The sequence below is a fragment of the Apium graveolens genome, chromosome 2, assembly GCF_009905375.1.
Source record: "Apium graveolens cultivar Ventura chromosome 2, ASM990537v1, whole genome shotgun sequence".
In the NCBI taxonomy this organism is placed as follows: domain Eukaryota; kingdom Viridiplantae; phylum Streptophyta; class Magnoliopsida; order Apiales; family Apiaceae; genus Apium; species Apium graveolens.
This window is the reverse complement of record NC_133648.1, coordinates 208,532,108-208,550,254: the sequence shown is the minus strand read 5'-3', so window position 1 is coordinate 208,550,254 and position 18,147 is coordinate 208,532,108. Positions and strand designations below refer to the sequence as shown.

The 18,147-nt window shown below is 38.8% G+C and overlaps 1 non-coding gene across 1 annotated transcript; it reads right to left on the bottom strand.

The window, feature by feature from the left end:
- Window positions 1–644: 644 nt before the first annotated feature.
- LOC141709548 (small nucleolar RNA R71) lies at window positions 645–751 on the bottom strand. Its single transcript, XR_012570118.1, has one exon. It is a non-coding gene; the product is annotated as a small nucleolar RNA R71 (small nucleolar RNA).
- Between the last annotated feature and the right edge of the window lie 17,396 nt (window positions 752–18,147).

Below are 18,147 nucleotides of genomic sequence, written 5' to 3'. Positions count from 1 at the left end.
GGACTCGGCGTATTTGTTTAGTTTATGTACTTACCATCATTGGTCATTAGGACTCAGTGATTAGGACGTAGTATTTAATTACTCTTTTCGGTTGTGTTTCAGGTACTTTAGCAAGCGTTTATGCAAACTCGTTCTCGTGCTCGCAAGAGGACTTTAGATACAACTAAGGAGACAAACGAAGTTCTTGATACTCCAGAGAAGTTAGATTTTGAGGATTCGGATTCAGGAACTGAGCAGAAAGAACCAGTAAACATGGGAGATCGTATTGTTCAAGCTGATCTAGCTCTTATGGATTTTTCTCGGCCTAAAATTGATGATATTCAGTCAAGCATCCTTCATCCGCTATTCAAGCTAACACCTTTGAAATCAAGCCGGGCACTATTCAGATGGTGCAGAATTCTGTTTCTTTTGGAGGAGCGGCAACTGAAGACCCCAACATGCATATAAGAAATTTTGTCGAGATCTGCAGCACTTTTAAGTATAATGGCGTGACTGATGAGGCTATCAAGTTGAGGCTTTTCCCATTCTCACTGAGGGATAAGGCTAAAGACTGGTTACATTCTGAACCAGCTGGGTCCATCACTACGTGGCAAGATCTTGCACAAAAGTTTCTGGTGAAGTTTTATCCAATGGCAAAGACTGCTGCTATGAGGAGTGCTCTTACTCAGTTTGCGCAGCAACCTACAGAATCTATGTGCGAGGCTTGGGAACGCTACAAGGAAATGTTGAGAAAATGTCCACATCATGGAATGCCGGATTGGATGGTAATCACTGGTTTTTATAATGGTTTGGGGGCCCAATCTCGGCCCATGCTCGATGTAGCAGCTGGAGGAGCCTTATGGGCTAAAAGCTATACTGAGGCGTATAATCTTATAGAGACAATGGCTGCTAATGAGCATCAAAACCCAACTCAGAGGATGACGTCAGGTAAGGTAGCTGGTATTCTGGAAGTTGATGCAGCCACCGCTATTGCAGCCCAGCTCCAAGCGCTATCAATGAAGGTTGATTCTTTGGCTACGTATGGAGTTAATCAAATAGCTATGGTTTGTGAGCTTTGTGCAGGTTCTCATGCTACGGATCAGTGTTCTCTTGTCAACGAATCTGTTCAGTATGTGAATAATTATCAGCGACAACAGCAGCCTGTGCCAGCGACCTATCATCCTAATAACAGAAATCATTCAAATTTCAGCTGGGGGAATAATCAGAATGCTATTCAGCCAACATATCAGCAAGGAGTAAGTAAACAGTTTAACCCACCTGGATTCCAGCAACCACAGCAGTATGCTACAAGGCAATCATATCCTCAACAGGGAAGTGCAGCTGCACCTACTAGTGCTGATTTTGAGGAACTTAAGCTATTGTGCAAGAGTCGGGCGGTTTTTATCAAGACCTTGGAAAATCAAATCGGTCAATTAGCCAATGCAGTGCTCAATCGTCAACCTGGCACTCTTCCCAATGACACGGAAGTACCAGGCAGGAAGGAAGCTAAAGAGCAAGTCAAGCTATCACCTTAAGGTCTGGAAAAGTAGCTGATGCTGAAAAGGCAAAAGAAGTCGAAGCTGAAGTTAGAGATGAAGAATCTAAGCAAAAGGAGAAAGCGGCGGAACCAAGGAAGACTACTGTTGAACACACTCTGCCTGAGGCTAATACAGGGGAGAAACAGCTCTATCCTCCACCACCTTTTCCTAAGAGATTACAGCAACAAAAGCTGGATAGACAGTTCGGGAAGTTTCTGGAGGTGTTCAAGAAACTTCACATCAATATACCTTTCGCTGAGGCTCTGGAACAAATGCCTAGTTATGCGAAGTTTATGAAGACTATTCTTTCAAGGAAGGTGAAAATGGATGACCTTGAAACCGTTGCTCTCACGGAAGAATGCAGCGCTGTTCTGCAGCAAAAGTTACCACCAAAACTGAAAGATCCAGGAAGCTTCACCATTCCTTGCACCATTGGCAATCTAACTTTTGACAAGTGCCTTTGTGATTTGGGAGCAAGCATTAATCTGATGCCGTTGTCGATTTTTAAAAAGCTGGATCTGCCTGATCCAAAACCCACATACATGTCGCTACAATTGGCTGACCGTTCCATTACTTACCCAAGGGGCATAGTTGAGGATGTGCTCGTCAAGGTGGATAAGCTCTTCTTTCCTGCAGATTTTGTTATTCTGGATTTTGAGGAAGATAAGAAGATTCCCATAATCTTGGGGAGGCCTTTCTTGGCTACTGGCCGTACCTTGATAGATGTGCAAAAAGGGGAACTTACTATGCGGGTCCAAGATCAGGATGTGACCTTCAACGTATTCAAGGCAATGAAATTCCCTACAGAAGATGAGGAGTGCTTAAAAGTGGATGTGATTGATTCTGCGGTTACTTCGGAACTCGATCACATGCTAATGTCTGATGCATTGGAAAAGGCCTTAGTGGGGGATTTTGACAGCGATGATGAAGATAGCAACGAGCAATTACAATATCTGAACGCTTCTCCATGGAAGCGAAAGCTCGACATACCATTTGAATCTCTTGGTACTTCTGACCTCAAGAACGCTGAAGGGAAGCTCAAACCATCAATAGAGGAAGCACCTACCTTGGAGCTCAAACCATTACCTGAACACTTGAGGTATGCTTTTTTAGGTGATTCATCTACGTTACCTGTTATTATTTCAGCTGACCTTTCAGGTAGTGAGGAAGACAAGCTCTTAAGGATTTTGAGAGAATTCAAATCGGCTATAGGATGGACCATAGCAGACATCAAGGGGATAAGTCCTTCATATTGTATGCATAAAATTCTGCTAGAGGAAGGTAGTAAGCCAACTGTGGAACAGCAACGAAGACTGAATCCCATCATGAAGGAGGTGGTGAAGAAAGAAATTCTGAAATGGCTAGATGCAGGCATCATTTATCCTATTTCTGACAGCTCGTGGGTGAGCCCCGTACAATGTGTACCTAAGAAAGGAGGTATCACTGTGGTCGCAAATGAAAAGAATGAGCTCATCCCTACTCGAACAGTTACAGGATGGAGAGTATGCATGGATTATAGAAAATTGAACAAAGCCACAAGGAAGGATCACTTCCCTCTCCCATTCATTGATCAAATGCTTGACAGATTGGCGGGACATGAGTATTTTTGTCTTCTGGATGGTTATTCCGGGTATAATCAGATTTGTATTGCACCAGAGGATCAGGAAAAGACTACCTTCACTTGTCCATTTGGCACATTTGCTTTTCGTAGAGTTTCGTTTGGGTTATGTGGCGCCCCGGCCACCTTTCAGAGATGTATGATGGCTATATTCTCTGACATGATTGGAAATAACGTCGAAGTGTTCATGGATGACTTCTCCGTCTTTGGACACTCATATGATGAATGTTTGAATAATCTGCGCGCCGTACTCAAAAGATGCCTGGAAACTAATTTGGTGCTTAATTGGGAGAAATGTCATTTTATGGTGCGTGAAGGCATTATCCTTGGGCATAAGGTCTCTTGCAAGGGTCTGGAGGTGGACAAGGCCAAGGTGGGAGTCATTGAAAATCTTCCCCCACCTAATTCGGTGAAAGGAATCCGTAGTTTTCTCGGTCATGCGGGTTTTTATCGGCGATTCATCAAGGACTTTTCAAAGATATCTAAGCCGTTGTGCAATTTACTTGAGAAAGATGTGCCTTTCAAATTTGATGATGAATGTTTGGCAGCATTCGAGACTCTCAAGGAGAGTTTGATCACGACACCAGTTATTACAGCACCAGATTGGACAGAACCGTTTGAGATGATGTGTGATGCGAGTGACTATGCGGTAGGTGCAGTTCTGGGACAACGCAAGAAAAATCTCTTCCATGTGGTCTACTATGCGAGTAAGACTTTAAATAGGGCCCAATTGAACTACACCACTACTGAGAAGGAGCTTTTGGCTATAGTCTTTGGCTTTGAGAAATTTCGATCTTATCTGCTTGGTACGAAAGTAACAGTATTCACTGATCATGCAGCTATTCGCTATCTGGTTTCTAAGAAGGATTCGAAGCCGAGACTCATTCGTTGGGTGCTTTTACTTCAAGAATTTGAGTTAGAGATCAAAGATAGAAAAGGTACTGAGAATCAAGTAGCTGACCATCTCTCTAGGTTGGAGAATCCCGATTCTACTTCACAAGATAGGACGTTAATCAATGAATCTTTTCCGGATGAGCAGTTGTTTGCAATTCAGGAGGAAGAACCATGGTTTGCAGATATTGTAAATTATCTTGTCAGCAATATAATGCCTCCTAATTTGACATCCGCTCAAAAGAAGAAGTTTCTGCATGAGGTGAAGTGGTATATGTGGGATGAACCATATTTGTTTAGACAGGGAGCTGACCAGATCATCAGGAGATGTATCCTGTTCTGTGAGACGGAGGGGATATTACGAGACTGCCATTCCACGGTTTATGGTGGACACTATGGAGGTGAGAAGACGGCAGCTCGTATTCTGCAAGCAGGTTTTTTCTGGCCTACTTTGTTCAAGGATGCTCATCAGTTTGTTTTAAGGTGTGATCGTTGCCAAAGAGTGGGAAATTTGTCAAGGAAGGATGAGATGCCATTAAATGTGATGCTTGAAGTCGAGGTCTTTGATTTGTGGGGAATCAATTTCATGGGGCCTTTTATCTCATCTTGCAATAATCAGTACATCTTGCTGGCAGTCGATTATGTCTCAAAATGGGTCGAAGTTAAAGCTTTACCGACAAATGATGCAAAGGTAGTACTAAATTTTCTTCATAAGCAAATTTTCACAAGGTTTGGAATGCCTCGGGTAATCATAAGTGATGAAGGATCGCATTTTTGCAACCGTAAGTTCACTTCTATGATGCAGCGTTATAATGTGAATCATCGAGTAGCTACTGCCTATCATCCGCAAACAAATGGTCAAGCGGAAGTGTCTAACAGAGAGATAAAGCGCATTCTAGAGAAGGTTGTTTGTCCATCAAGGAAGGATTGGTCTTTAAAACTCGATGAAGCTGTTTGGGCTTACAGAACAGCATACAAAACTCCACTTGGGATGTCACCGTTTCAGTTGGTGTACGGTAAGGGATGTCATCTACCGGCGGAGCTTGAGCATAAGGCCTACTGGGCATTGAAGAAATTGAACCTGGATTTAGATGCAGCTGGTAAGAAAAGAATGCTTCAGCTTAATGAACTTGATGAATTTTGACTTCAAGCGTACGAGAATAACAAAATGTATAAGGAAAAGGTGAAGAGGTGGCACGATAGGAAGCTACATCCTAAGTTATTTGTGCCAGGGCAACAAGTTCTGTTATTCAACTCTCGGCTCCGACTTTTTCCTGGGAAGTTGAAATCAAGGTGGTCTGGACCTTTTATTGTCAAAACTGTGTTTCTACATAGAGCGGTGGAAATTTTTGAGAATAATTCGGACCAAGCATTCAAGGTTAACGGTTAGCGGTTGAAGCACTACTATGGGGACATGGCAAACCGAGAGGTGGTTAGTGCCATTTTGTTGACTACTTGAGAAAGGTACGGAACGTCAAGCTAATGACGAAAAAGAAGCGCTGCGTGGGAGGAAACCCATGAATTGTTGTTACAGGAACCCTTAGAAGTTAATAACCTATCCAAAAACACAAAAAAATCAAAAAAAAGGACCTGAAAATATTTTTTTCCAAAGACCCTCTGCGCGCCCGCACAGCTATGCTGAGCGGCCGCGCAGCTTGCTGCGCGCCCGCGCAGAAATGCTGAGCGGCCGCGCAGGGGTCGAGTTCCAGAAAATTTTTTACAGTTCAGAAAAAAAAAATCAAAAACACAAAAACCCATCACAGCCCATAAACCCACGAATTCTTTTCCCATTACCCCACGATTTTATCCCTCAACCCCACTCCTAATCTAATTTAACCTACTCCACACCCTATATATACATACACCTATCCTACATATCTCCCACAAAACTTCCTACACTTAAACCCTCTCACAAACATCAAAAATCAGTTCTTACACACTTTTATTCACAAATCAATGGCACCCAAGAGAGCACGCACTATTGACAGCAGCAGCACAGTTCCTACTGCTGATTCATCAAGGGGTACTGCTGCAAGGCCTCGGTTAACTGACAGAGCTGCGGAGGAGGAGTACACTAGGCTGTTGGGGAAGCCGATTCTGAAGGAGAGGGGGTTTTTACCATCAGGGAGGGATGGTGAGTTGTTGCTCATGATTGCAGAGAAGGGGTGGATAGCTTTTTGTGAGTCACCCGAAGCAGTACCGATGAGCGTTGTTCGCGAGTTCTACGCGAACGCGAAGGCTGAAAAGAATGGGTTTTCTGTAGTTCGTGGGCTGACGGTTGATTATCATCCTGCGGCGATTCGCCGTGTGATTGGACAGCGAGAGAGGAAGCCCGAGGAGGAGAACTGGAATGAAAAGACTGCTGAGGATTTTGACTTGGATTTGATTTGTGCGACTCTCTGTCGACCGGGCACAGTTTGGAACCGCAGTCCAGCCAATAATGAGTATCGTCACTTTCCGGCGATCGCCATGAACAGGTATGCCCGTGCATGGAATGCATTTATATGTGCTAATATTTTGCCTTCTTCACATGCACACGAGGTCACAGTTGAGAGAGCACAGCTGTTGTGGGGAATTCTGAATGAGGAATACTATGTGGACCTTGGTGAGTTTATCTACCAAGGAATTCTGAAGTTTTTGAGGGGAGCAAAGCATATGAACATCCCTTATGCATCCACGGTCACGAAGCTATGCCGAGCAGTAGGAGTGAACTGGCCGGCTCATGAGCAGTTGCAGTTGCCAGCAGCTCCGATAGATTCTGGCACTCTGAATGGGATGCAGGAGTGGACCGGTGGTGAGCCTAAGGAGCATGGGCTGGGTTATCGTCTTCCAGGAGGGCGTCCAACACGAGGTGCTACTATGGCCAGGCCAGGGCGTGGTGAGGCTGGTTCGTCGAGAGCTCAGGAGGGTGCTGGGATGGGTGATGCCCAGTATAGGAGGCTTTCACGGTGGATGGATGCCATGTATGAGACGCAAAGCAGGTTTGCTCAAGAGCTCACTCTTGCGTTAGGGACTGCTTTTCGAGGCCTTGGAGCTGATATCCAGTGGCCAGTTTTTGGTTAGGACTCTGCATACCCGTCGCCTGATACTCCACCCACTGAGGGTGATGATGATGATGACTCCGAGTAGGTATACCCTATGTTCCTTTCTACTACCTTCACTGGGGACAGTGAAGATTTTAAGTTTGGGGGTGGTAGTTAAGGAATATTTTGTGTGTGTCATATAGCTGCATATTCATGATAGTTAGTTCATATAGTTGCATAATTTTTGCCATATAGTTTTTTTTTTATATAGCTTTATTTGTTTGTCATATCATATAGCTCATGCATATACCATGATCCCTTTTGCAATGATTTATCGACTGAATTGTGATATTGATGCGAGTGTAGTGATAGCATTAAAGTGATATTAAGTTGTGTAGGTTGATATGCATGCTAGAAGCACTTGTATTTTCACTAAGTCTTAGAGAATGCTTAAGGGCTAGATTGTTGTTATGATCTGATTATTTTCGAGGATAATCTATTTATTATGCTTAGAATTTGATAATAGGTTCTTAGTGGTAAAGGCATGAAAAGAAAAAAAAATGGAGTAAAAATGGAATTTGTTGCTAGTTGTGGCTAGGCGTCAAATGGCTAGTAGCCGGCTCGCATGTTATGCGAGTAGTCTAGGGTTGAGCAAGATGGAGCGAAACACACTTGCTCAGAAAGAAAAAAAAAAATTTGCATAATTTATCAAGAGTGGGCTCTTTGGTATTCGATTTATTAAGTTCTTAGGGGACTTTGTGCCTAGTGACCTAAGGCTTTTAGAGTCTGGGATCCGCTAACCTAACGCTCGTTACATGGATACCGTTGTATAAGTCTTTTGTGGACATCACTCATTGCACGGTCAAATAAGCATTTGAGTTGTAAATAAAAAGCACGATTCCGTAGTAAGCTCCAGAGTTCTTGTAGTGTTGTATATCACTTTGGGCCTAGAATTTTTATTCTTTGTATAATCGTAGGATTGCCTTGAGGATAGTCTAGTCATAGTAATTGGTCTAGTTCCGAAGCATATCTGTTAAGCATTTGCACACACCACGTTTCTGGCTGTCTGTCCGTTTGCATGAGTTTATTGATCTTTAGTGTCTAGCTGCATTCGTTGAGACGTGACAATTTGGTTGGTTAATTGTAGTAAGGGGGATCGTTGCATTTTCATATAGATTGCATTCATGCATATTTTTATTTGTTTTTGAGTCTGTGACACTTGAGGACAAGCATCGATTTAAGTTTGGGGGTGTGATAGGTGGCATTTTATACCACTTAGAACGTCTTAAAATGGCTTAAATTGGTGTCTTGAAATCAAGTATTTTGTGTATTTGATGCGTTTTTCTAGTGTTTATGCATTTCAGGGTATTAGTTGCATTTCGGAGGAGGAATCATCAAGAATAAGCCTTGGCATGTGTTCACCATTGCGAGAGGAAAAGAACGGGCAGATTACGGCGAAGAAACGGAGCAAACCTGGATTTTTTCTAGTAGGGTCCTGCGCACCCGCGCAGCAATGCTGAGCGGCCGCGCAGCAACCTGCGCGCCCGCGCAGCTATGCTGAGCGGCCGCGCAGGGTCGGGGAAAAGGATAAATTATTTTAGACTTCTACTTCTGTTTGGCTTCCAACTTCTATGTAATCTGACTTTTATGGGACTATTATATAAGTAGATTTGAGACGTTTTCACAGAGAATAGTAAGGAGATTATGTTTTAGATTGTGTTTTACGCAAGAAGCGAAGGAGATAAGGAAGAAGACCGATTTAGCACACCGCAACGAAGAGGAAGCATATATTCTTGTGATTCTTGTTTCGTTGTAACGTTGGATGCTAGTTTTCTTGCTTTGACTTATTTACTCTTGTGACGTACTCTGTTTTAATATAATTAGTTTAGTTATTATTTTCTTGTGTTTGTTTATCATGATTTCATATGAACCCATGATGGCGATAAGTTCTATTATGGGCTAATCGTGATCATGGGGTTTCAACAGATTTATTATGGATTTTTTTAGTTAACTGTTTAATACTTTAGTGTGTGATGATTGCATGATATCTAGTATTGGTTTTGCGTATTTGTCTTATGTGCGTCGTGAACATATAAGATAGGGTGTTAATCTCTTGTGAAGCGACAGTGGATCTTGAGATTTAGAACTTGCCATGCTAGCATAGGTTCATGTACGTTGTGCATGATAGTGGGTAACTCTAACAGTTTTATTTGCCCTATGTAATCAAAAGGAATAACTTGTGCTTAAATCGTTGTGTTGTCAATTTCTGTAGACATATAGGAACTCAACATAATTGATGACTATTCAACTTCTATCTTAATTGTGGATGCTTGGTAGAATGGTATTAGTACAATGAAAGTTGGCTTTTATCAGTTTCGTGTTATTCGATTAATATCATCACTGTCACATGCTAAAGGTAATAACAATGGTTGTAGAAGGAAGTAATAATGAAGTTGTGATCTCATGAGTGTTTTATTATTGATAAATTGAAGTGTTAGTTAAGTGGTTCATTAAGTAGTTAATTATAGTTAATATTTAATCAACAATTTTAAGTGTTATTATCTTAACATTGAGAAGTAATCATACATTGGTGAGTGAGTTTAATTAGACAATAACTTAGTCTGAGTCTCTGAGGGAACGAACTAGAAAGTATTCTATATTACTTGCGAACGCGTATAATTGTGTGAATATTATTGCGTGAATATTATTGCGTGATTTTGCCCTAACAGGGAGCAGTTCTTGGGTAGCATTCGCTTAATGAAGCTCAATTGAACTACACCATTACTGAGAAGGAGCTCTTGGTTATAGTTTTTGGTTTCAAAAAATTTCGATCTTATCTACTTGGGACAAAGGTGACAGTATTCACTGATCATGCTGTCATTCGCTATCTGGTCTCAAAGAAGGATTCGAAGCCTAGACTTATTCGTTGGGTGCTCTTGCTATAGGAATTTGAGTTAGAGATCAAGGATCGAAAAGGTACTGAGAATCAAGTAGCTGACCATCTCTCTAGATTGGAGAATCCCGATTCTACTTCACATGATAAGACATTGATCAACGAATCTTTTCCGGATGAGCAGTTGTTCGCAGTTCAGGAGGAAGAACCATGGTTCGCCGACATTGTGAACTATCTTGTCAGCAATATAATGCCTCCTAATATGAATACAGCTCAAAAGAAGAAGTTTCTGCATGAGGTGAAGTGGTACATGTGGGATGAACCATATTTGTTTAGACAAGGAACTAACAAGATCATCAGGAGATGTATCCCAATCTATGAGACAGAGGGGATATTACGAGAGTGCCATTCCATAGTTTATGGTGGACATTATGGTAGTGAAAAGACAGCAGCTCGTATTCTACAAACAGGTTTTTTCTGGCCTACGTTGTTTATGAAGGGTTTTTAGCACATAAACACAGCGAAAACGTAAATTTAATCTTAAAAAAAACGAAACCCTCCGCAGGATCCATGCGAAAAATAATATTTAATTCGTAGTTCAGTATATTTACTTTAAGAAGCTTTACGTTAATGGAAAGATTGAGGTCTTTAATAGCGATCCAAGAACGATGAACGGAGATCCTTAGCACCTGCTCCTCAAGTGTGAAGCACTCCACCGGTATCCACCAAGAAAACGATGTAATGAAGGAGGAAGAGATGGAGAGAATTAGGGTTTTGTAAATCTTTTTGGTTGAGGCAAAAATAGGGTTTATAATAGTATATTTATAGGCAAAAATTTCAGCTAATTTTTTTTCATAAATTATTATTATTATTAACCCTTAATTATTCTCATTAATAATTAAAACACCTTTTAATTATTAATCCTTTTTCTAAACTCTTTAGAAATAATTCTCTCACTTGATTTAATTTCCAAAAATTAAATTCTTAATTAATAATATAAAGAACTTTTTTTAATTAATTTATAGTCAATTAAATCTCATTTAATCAATTTTTAAATTTTCCAATTAATTATTTATTTCATAAATAAATAATTGTCAGCCATTATTAATTAATTCCTCCACCATTAAATCATTCTCTTTTATGGTGTGCCCCTATAGGTTCAATATTAAGCCGGTAGTAGAAATAAATAATAAAAAACTATTTTATCAATATTTATATAAATTCTCTAATTCATTAAATATGATTAATTAATTAATCATATTTATTCTACATCGTGAGGGATACTTCACAGCATATCGCCACTATCCGGATACTACGAATTCACTGCTTAGAATACCAAGAACCTATTCAGTGAGTAGTTACCGTACAATCAATTCCTTCTACCCTGCAATGTCACGATTAAATACAAGGCATGGAACTTGTGTCAAGCCTATCTTATTTAATCACTTGCTTTCTCATTCACTATGCTTAGTTCTATTTAATGTAAATTAGAAACTCCTTTCTAATTTCATTCACTCTGGCCAGAGATTCCTGAACTAGCAAAAGTGGATCAGCATTGAACATTTTATTCCTTCACTGGAAGGGGTAGATCCTTTATTGATCATACACTATCTTTGTGTACAAATTCCTATACCCAGTAGAGCCCTTATAATTGTCCCTTGAGACTAAGAACTAAACCAAAGCATAGTTCAGTATACACAAGATGACTATGATGACCCCAAGTCTAAGGATACTTGTACAACTATCACTATGTGAACAACTGCTGACACGTGAGTGAACTCCATCAGTTGTTCAGCTGTGTGAGTCATGTTCAGTAAACTTATTCTATAATAAGCACCTACATACTAGCTATAGTGTCACCACGCACTTGTCTAGGAGAACAGACATCCTTCATAATGAAGCAAGCATAGTATGTACCGATCTTTGCGGATTATTAATTACCAGTTAGTAATCCTATAACCAGGAACTATTTAAGTTTAGAGTTATCATCTTTTAGGTCTCATTATTATGATCTCATCATAATCCATAAAAAGCTTTACTCTAAACTGTGGTATATCTTATTTAAACATTTAAATAGATAGAGCCCGAAATAAAAACAAAACAAGTCTTTTATTAATATCAATAAAATCAAAACAGATTACATAAAAGTTATTCCTAAATTCTCATACATGATTGGACTTAGGACATATCTCTGTCAATCTCCCACTTGTATTAAAGCCAATCACTCTGGTATCTAATACCCATCTTGTCTTTATGACGATCAAAGTGACTTTGAGAAAGTGGCTTTGTGAGTGGGTCTGCTACGTTGTTATTTGTGTCAACTCTCTCGACGTTGACATCTCCTCTTTCAACAATCTGAATTGCACCACCATTCAGAGTAAACACGTACCCTGACATGGATTTGCTATCACTTTATAATTGAAAACTAGAGTCAGTATAACCCTCTATTTTCAACTCAGATTCACCACCAAAAACAAGAAAAATGTCCTGAGTCCTTCGCAAGTACTTAAGGATGTTTTTCACTGTTTTCCAGTGGTCTTCACCTGGATTGGACTGATATCTGCTCGTCACACTAATTGAATAAGCAACATCAGGCCTTGTACACAACATCGCGTACATGATAGATCCTATAGGTGAAGCATAAGGAATCTTACTCATACGCTCTCTTTCCTCAGGTGTCTTATGAGACATTTTTTCGGAAAGGGACACTCCATGGCTCATCGGTATGAGACCTCTTTTGGAGTTTTCCATGCTAAACCTTTTAAGCACTTTCTGGATGTATGTACCCTGGGTAAGACCTATCATTCTTCTAGATCTATCTCTATAGATCTTCATACCGAGAATGTAGGATGCTTCTCCCAAGTCCTTCATGGTGAAGTTCTTTGATAGCCATACTTTGACAGATTGTAGCATCGGTATATCATTTCCTATAAGAAGTATGTCATCCACATACAATACAAGAAATGTTACCGCACTCCCACTAACCTTCTTGTAGACACATGGTTCATCTATGTTTTTGATAAAACTAAACTCTTTGATTGTCTTATCAAAACGGATGTTCCATCTACGAGAAGCTTGCCTTAAACCATATATGGTTCACAGCAGCTTACACACTAGGTGTTCATTTCCCTTGGAAAGAAAACCCTCTGGTTGTGTCATATACACTTCCTCCACAAGTTCCCCCATTGAGGAAGGCCGTTTTTACGTCCATTTGCCAGATCTCATAGTCGTATTAAGCAGCAACTGCAAGCGAAATCCGAATTGATTTTAACAGGGCTACAGGCAAAAAAGTTACATCAAAGTCAATCCCTTGCCTTTGTTTGAATTCTTTTGCCACAAGCCTGGCCTTATAGGTCTCCACCTGGCCATCTGCTCCAATCTTTCTTTTGTATACCCACTTGCATCCAATAGGCTTAACACCTTCAGGCGCCTCAACCAGAGTCCATACTTGGTTGGTATATATAAATTCCATTTTGGATTTCATGGCACTATGCCATTTCTCTGAGTCAACACTACTCATAGCCTCATTATAGGTCACAGGGTTTTCATCATCAATGATTGACAACTCATTGTCATTCTCAATGACAAGGCCATAATACCTCTCAGGTTGGCGAGACATTCTCCCTGTCCTACGAATGGGCTGTTCCACAGAAGGTTGTTCAGTCTGAACAGGTGTTTCCACTTGATCCGTAGTAGTTTGTGCTTCTTGAACTTCATCAAGTTCAATTTTTCTCCCACTATTTCCTTCAAAGATAAACTCCTTTTCCAAGAAGGTAGCATGTCTTGAGACAAACACCCGATGATCGGTGTAAAAGTAATACCCCAAAGTCTCTTAAGGATATCCCACAAAATTATATTTTACGGATCGAGATTCCAGCTTATCTGGGTCAACTTTCTTGACATAAGCTGGATATCCCCAAATCTTAACGTGTTTAAGACTCAGTTTCCTTTCTTTTCATATCTCATATGGTGTTTGAGGAACAGATTTGGAAGGCACCTTATTCAGTAAATATGCTGAGGTTTCCAATGCATAACCCCATAGGAATACTAGAAGATTCGCATAGCTCATCATGGACCGAACCATGTCTAATAAAGTTCGTTTTCTCCTTTCAGATACCCCATTTAACTGTGGAGTATATGGAGGAGTCCACTGGGAGACTATACCATTTTCTTTGAGATAATCTAGAAACTCTCCATTCAAGTATTTACCACCTCGATCTGATCAAAGAGTTATAATACTGTGTTTGGTTTGTTTCTCCACTTCATGTTTATATTCTTTGAACTTTTCAAAGGCTTCAGACTTGTGTTGCATCAAATACACATATCCGAATCTAGATCTATCATCTATGAAAGTAATGAAGTACGATAATCCACCCATGGCTTGCGTAGACATTGGTCCACATACATCTGTGTGTACCAATCCTAGCAAATTTGCAGCCCTCTCTCCATGTCCTCTAAATGTAGATTTGGTCATTTTACCCAATAGACAAGACTCGCATGTAGGATATGATTCAAAATCAAAGGGGTCAAGTAACCCTTCCTTATGCAATGTCCGCAGTCTATTTTCACTAATATGACCTAGCCTACAGTGCCATAAATAGGTCAGATTTTCATCATCTCATTTTCTTTTATTAGTTTGTTCAATCTGAAGTAAATCATGCTCTACGTCACATACATACATACCATTATTTCAAATGCCACATCCAAAAAAGAACACTATCTCTAAGGATAGAACATTCCTTATTCTTAATAATAAATGAAAAACCATCCACATCCAACATAGGAATAGAAACAATATTCCTCACAATAGAGGGAACGTAATAACAATTATTCAAAATAATAGTCTTGCCCGTAGGCATATGTAAACTAAATGATCCTACAGATATGGACGCAACCCTTGCTCCATTGCCCATACGTAGAATCACCTCATCTTTTTCAAGAGTCCTACTACCCTTTAGTCCTTGCAACGAATTGCAAATATGAGAAACACAGGCGGTATCTAATACCCAAGTAGAAATTTGACCCAGTGACATATTAACTTCGATCATGAACATGCGTGAATCAGAAGCGGTAGTCTTACTACCCTTTTTCTTCATCAATTCTGCAAGGTAAACCTTGCAGGTCCTCTTCCAGTGCCCCAACTTGTTACAGTGAAAACAAATAGCTAAATTAGAACCAGTCAACTTGTGAGCATCTAGTATGCTCCGGAGTGATAGTGCAGAACACATGACGAATATAGTAAATCTGTAAATGATAAACACATAACAACACTTAGCAAATATTCAATTTCATTTCAAAACACTATATGAATCGGGTCTTTATTCATAAGTGTATCCCACTAGTTTATCTAATTTATTCAACCCCCTAAGTGAAAATTAAGCATTCATAATGCTAGTGGGAATAGGGATCCTACATTCCATCACACAACCTCGGCTGTGGCACGAAACATCATGTGATGTTCAATAGGAAGGCAACACTTGTCAATTACATCTTATTTTATTCTCTAATATAACTTTATCCTCTTGAATAATTGAGTCACGGTTGTGGCATGACAAACTCAATATTCTAAGTCAAGTCTATCTCAATATTTCGTACAATTGAATCAGTCTCCAACGGCCCACGGCTGTGGTACGTACCGACCTTTAGATTCTAACTCAATGTACACATCTCTATGTAATAGACAAGTATTTCTTATTTCGAAATCAAAGCCCTCGGCTGTAGCATGAAATGACAATGATTCAAAAATAAGAACTACTTTCTACCATGTTGGAAGGCTTTGACCGACACAAGCCCGTTGTGTCATTGGCCAATTACTACTTGATATTATTTAATTTTAGAGGGATTATATTACATTACAATCATAATCATATTATAAAGAGATTCTTCCTTTTAAATTAAATATTTCAAATCAATAATCGATAATCAGATGATTCCCAGATCGGGTGGAGCATTGTCAAGAGGCGTCACTTAATAACCCTTTCTTACAGATAAAAATCTGTTGTTGACGGAATCATCCTTTCTCTCAATATTGAAAATTCATATTCAATTACGTGTTTCATAAACACAGGAATCTCATGATCGTATTCATAATATTTATTGTTAAGGCAAGAAACGATTCTTATTCTAGATTTTCTAGAGCACGCCTTATATTGATTTAAGTTCACCTAAATCTATCATCGCATGGTAAACATAGGCATATATCTCATATATAAAATTAAATAAACAAGTAAATGTAAAGTGCAATAAAGTAAATGTGTTTAGTTATGGCCCCATCCTATGTGATCTTTATCAAGCTCATGATAAAGATCAAGGTCAATCTAATATGGTGATGGAAATAAATACAACTACTTATTACATAAGTCTTCTTCTTTGTTTAGACTTCTTGTATGCCTCGTCTTCTTCTTTGTATCACCTCCATTGGATAGCCTTCTTGAGTCTTCAATTACATTACATGATTGAAAGTAAAACTAATCTAATGAACTTACAAGAATAACTCGAGTTACATTCGAGATTTATGATTACAAAGATTGACGACATGCAAGTCATATTTAAAACCAAAACCAAAACCATTACACTAAGGTCGAAAGGCCATAACCATCCACCATGCTCATACAACACATAAAAGCATGTTAAAACACATAATCTGATCTTAACATATCATATTATCCATGATCTAATCATAAAAAGAAAATATGACAAAAATCAGAAAAATCAAAATCAAATCAGAAAAACAAGAATCACTGTTTACGGGCAGTAAACGACGTCAAACGCCTTACAGACGAGTCGTTGATAGCTTTAGCTATCACTTTTGTTCAGACGCTCGTTTACGAAATAGGGTATTCGTTTGCGTAAATCGGACAATAGACCCAGATTTCAGCAAATTTGCAGCGGCCAATTCAGAATCCGTATCTAATATGATTTTCATAATTAGAACAAACATAAATCATTTATATATCAGTATATATACAGATTACATAATCATCTTATGATTATACAACTCACATGAATATCATATATTCAAAACCATACATATATAAGCATATTATATCAACATCAAATCATGGTGAATCACGTACATGCTCAAATATCAAAAACAATTAAACACATAAACGAATTAAAAACTTTTCGCAAGTAGCTCTGATGCCGTTGAAGGGTTTTTAGCACATAAACGCAGCGAAAAAGTAAATTTAATCTTAAAAAAAACCGAAACCCTCCGCAGGATCCATGCGAAAAATAATATTTAATTCGTAGTTCAGTATATTTACTTTAAGAAGCTTTACGTTAATGGAAAGATTGAGGTCTTTAATAGCGATCCAAGAACGATGAACGGAGATCCTTAGCAGCTGCTCCTCAAGTGTGAAGCACTCCACCGGTATCCACCAAGAAATTGATGTAATGAAGGAGGAGGAGATGGAGAGAATTAGGGTTTTATAAATCTTTTTGGTTGAGGCAAAAATAGGGTTTATAATAGTATATTTATAGGCAAAATTTTCAGCTGAAAATTTTCTCATAAATTAATATTATTATTAACCCTTAATTATTCTCATTAATAATTAAAACACCTTTTAATTATTAATCCTTTTTCTAAACTCTTTAGAAATAATTCTCTCATTTGATTTAATTTCCAAAAATTAAATTCTTAATTAATAATATAAAAAACTTTTTTTAATTAATTTATAATCAATTAAATCTCATTTATTCAATTATTAAATTTGCCAATTAATTATTAATTTCATAAATAAATAATTATCAACCATTATTAATTAATTCCTCCACCATTAAATCATTCTCTTTTATGGCGTGACCCTATAGGTTCAATATTAAGCCGGTAGTAGAAATAAATAATAATAAAACTATTTTATCATTATTTATATAAATTCTCTAATTTATTAAATATGATTAATTAATTAATCATATTTATTCTACATCGTGAGGGATACTTCACAGCATATCGCCACTATCCGGATAATACGAATTTACTGCTTAGAATACCAATAATCTATTCAGTGAGTAGTTACCGTACAATCAATTCCTTCTACTCTGCAGTGTCACGATTAAATACAAGGCATGGAACTTGTGTCAAGCCTATTTTATTTAATCACTTGCTTTCCCATTCACTATGCTTAGTTCTATTTAATGTAAATTAGAAACTCCTTTCTAATTTCATTCACTCTGGCCAGAGATTCCTGAACTAGCATAAGTGGA